Source organism: Olea europaea, unplaced genomic scaffold (genome assembly GCF_002742605.1).
Source record: "Olea europaea var. sylvestris unplaced genomic scaffold, O_europaea_v1 scaffold1024, whole genome shotgun sequence".
Taxonomy (NCBI): Eukaryota; Viridiplantae; Streptophyta; class Magnoliopsida; order Lamiales; family Oleaceae; genus Olea; species Olea europaea.
The window spans coordinates 164,962-168,688 of NW_019227569.1; the positions used below are offsets into that span (position 1 = coordinate 164,962).

Here is a 3,727-nt window from a genome sequence, read left to right on the forward strand (position 1 = left end):
TAGCAGTGAAATGGCGTGTTTGGGGTTTATAAGGGTTTGCAAAACGACGCACTTTTTCAAGTTATAGAAGGAAACAATGATTGAAATTCTTGGGAATTTCGAACGTTGCTGGAAACACAAAGTGAATATGACAAAATTCAATAATTATTATTAATTCTGCCATATTGCGGGGTAATTGTTGACACATAAAAATTCAGCCCAAATCGAACAGCCCAAGGAGTAAAGCCCAATTGGAGGATCCCCAAATCAGATAGCCCAAAGAACGAAGTCCAATTGAACAAATCAAGGTGAAGGCCCAAATAAGGGGGCCCAAGAATGCGGTAACGCCATCGCCCAAGTGTGCAAGTCACCCAGAATATGAACGAATAGAGTGTCATACGGTCGCCCAGAGTTGTTACTCTATTCTCGCCCAAACCTTCAAGTCGCCCAAGGTATCAACAAACATAACACGTCGTGGTTATCAAGAAATGCAGTTATCAAAGTAGTTGTTAAAGCAGCCCTATCACGTTCCACGATTTAAGGAATTCAATCGAAAGCGGTTGAACGATGAAAGGTAATGGCAGCAGTTAAAAGGCAGTTTTCATGACAAAATGGCCACTACGAAAAAAGTGGGTAGTTAGAGGACGATCAAGCAGTTTTTAGAGTAGTTAATCACAAAGAGATCGTCTATGAAGTATAAAAGGGAGAAAGGACATAGAAGCAAAGGACCGAATTCAAAACTCTCAAACAGAGAATATGTAATTTTCATTTCCTTAGTTTTTAGACTTAAACACTTTTCTTTCAGTAACTCGTGTGCTTGCGCCCCTTGGAGGCACGTTGTTTTTCATTTCCAATTATAAAGTCATCGCCAATAAAAGAACACTCCTTTTTGGGACTTTGTCTCAAGAGGTTTGTCCCTTACACAATCGTCTGATCCCTTTTAATTGTTAGCGACTAACCCGCGCGAAACACAATGTTTTATATATGTTTGTACATTTTTTTTTGCTCTATTTATTTTATTTTTTTGATTGATACATGTTAAATGTTATGTTTACCTCGATGCTTTATTAACCGTTGATCTTGATTTTTTATCATTTTAAACATTCAAATCTTCACATCCATCTCTGTTTTCATCTATTTATCCTTCATTTGGAGCCGATGAGGGCGTTCAAGTCTAGGCTTGGAATTTGAGAAAAAGTTCTCGAGTGAGTTTTTCAAAGAGGGATAAAGAACGGTGAATTTGTTGAGAAATTCAAGTCAAGTATGGTATGCATTTTCTGCTTCTTTTGATTGCATGTCTATGTTTGATCTATGATTAGTTTGACAGAACTATTTCACATGGTGAAGACAAATTTTTTTACTCGAAATGTTAGTTTTCATAGTTCGATTATCTAATTCAGTCCTTGTTAAACTATGAAAAGAATGGGACAGCGACATCTGAACATGTTGGGGTCTTTTACTTTTTCCTTGATTTGCTGGAGAGCAAGTTGGAAAACATGGATTTCTAAGTTTTGTAATTGGACTCCTAAAAACTTCATGCATCGTACAAGATGTTTCCAGCTGCAAATAATTGGATTAGAAATTCTTACAGAAGTTTCTTCGCAAGGAAATATAGATAATGAACACATCAGAATAGACGATTTAGGATTTACTACTAGTTCACTATGCTCTTCACGTGGACATATCTTGAGGTGCTATCTGGTGGTTTTGTCGTACTACTCAAGAATCCCCAAATAAACATGTAATTATCTATTTGAGTTCTAATTATCAATCAACTAAAACAATGTGGTTGCTTATCTCCAATATCAATTCTTCTCAGTTTCAACAACAAAACAGAGGCCAATTTACAGGGATCCAAATGATTCAAAGATTGGTACATCTTTTTATTAAACTTATTTTCACTTGATATTTTTAGTTTTGCATACTATATCTTGCTACTTTTTGACTTACTGAAGAGATGATAAGGTTTTCTATTTAACTGTTGCATAATGAGCAAATCTAAATGTAGAGCTCAATATGGTAAACCAAAAAATCTTGTTGATAAATGATAAGTACTGCTAAAAGGAAACCAATGGGGAAAACACGTAGGTTAAAAATTGTCAATCATATGCAGTCTTCTATACTATCCATAAAGCCAGAGAAATCCATGTACATATGTTGTGTCTGTTAAAGTGCTATAGCACTTCACGAAATATTTTTTGTACCTGAAGCAGGAAGTTTCCCCTTTTGATGTGCCAGAACTACTGGCGTGTTTAGTTAGGCAGTAGCCCATTTCTGGATCAAATTGGCATTTATAAAGGTATGTGGTTGATTATGGTGATGTTTTGTTCTTGGTGAACTACTGGCATGTTTTAGTTAGGCAGAGTAATGTCTTTGTTCAATAGTAACTGTTTAGTCTTCATCTTCAATATAATTACATTGAGAGCTTTCTTCACTTGATAAATGGACTATATTGCATTGTTTTGCATAGTTCTTGAGAAAATGTCATCTTGCTTTAATCCCCTGGTTCATCTAATATTTTAATTGAATACAGTTTATTTGGTGCACTTGTACCTGCCTATTTGACTGTATTGTTTATACATGCTTGGGAATTAATTGGTTAAGAATTTTCCTTAGTTATTCTCCATCCAAGTGAAATTAGAACTGTTTCATTATACTTCTAAATACTCTTTCTTTATGCGTATTCTTTATCATCAGGAACACGTTCTCTTTGTATTAAAATTTTAACTTCTTTTAAGGCTTCTAAATATCCTCTAATCTTTCCCCTATTTTGCTTTCACTTAGGTTTCGCAGAGCTATCAGTTGATTTATGGGCTATTTTATATCTTGTGGATTGCATTTGTAGGATGAGATGGGGACTTGTGTGTTGAAACTTTAAAATGCATGTTGCTGAATGATTTCATATATGGTCAGAATCTACAAAAGACTCAATATTTTTTACCATATTAACTACCTTCCAATGTATGCAATATACAGAAAGAGTTAAAAGAAGAACATGCTACTTGAAAGGTAGAAGTGAAGATGGAGCAAATGATAACAAGCTCAAGGTAGCTAAGCAACAATTCGATTATACGTTGTGAGAATTAGTAGCATATCTATTTCACGAGGATGTAGATTTATGTTTTTTTTAGATGCATGATAATGGATATAGATCATTTTTGATACTGTTTTTTCAGTTTATATGTAACCATACTTCGTGAATAATTTTTACTTGAGTTTTGGTGTAATATATTGGATTTAAGGTTACATTGATTGACACTACATGTCTTCATTAATTTATTGTCTTTTTGAATTTTTATGTTACTTTGAACATGGTTGCTAAATTAATAAAATATCAATAATAAATAATTTAATTTCTTCCTACAAATTATTTTATTGTTCAGACAAATAATATGCTTTCCCACACAAAAAATTATTTGTTGGGAAAAACAAGATTTAGCCCACAACATAATTTGTAGGGAAATGTGATATAATTTTGTGGGCCAAAAATAACTTTAGCAAACGAATGATTTTGTTTGTCTGGATTCGTAAGGAAAAACTTTCCCCCACAAATTTCAAAATTTTGTAGGCTAAGATCTTTTCCCTCGATGTTTGCCCCATAAATGTGCATACAAATTTATTTTTGTCTGCAAAGAATTTTCCCCACAAATAAGAAACTTTCCCTAAAAATAAATTTTGTAGGGAAAATATAAAATTCTTGTAGTGCTATTTAATAGTTTGCTGCTATCCGAAGTTGAACGTTGTGGTC

The 3,727-nt window shown here is 33.7% G+C and overlaps 1 long non-coding RNA gene across 2 annotated transcripts; it reads left to right on the top strand.

Moving 5' to 3' along the window:
* Positions 1-955: 955 nt before the first annotated feature.
* On the top strand, positions 956-3,240 carry LOC111372765. 2 transcript variants are annotated; one of them, XR_002698823.1, is made up of 2 exons: positions 956-2,278; positions 2,764-3,240. It is a non-coding gene; the product is annotated as an uncharacterized LOC111372765 (long non-coding RNA). The 2 variants fall into 2 exon arrangements; XR_002698822.1 differs by having other exon boundaries at positions 2,956-3,240.
* Positions 3,241-3,727: the final 487 nt, after the last annotated feature.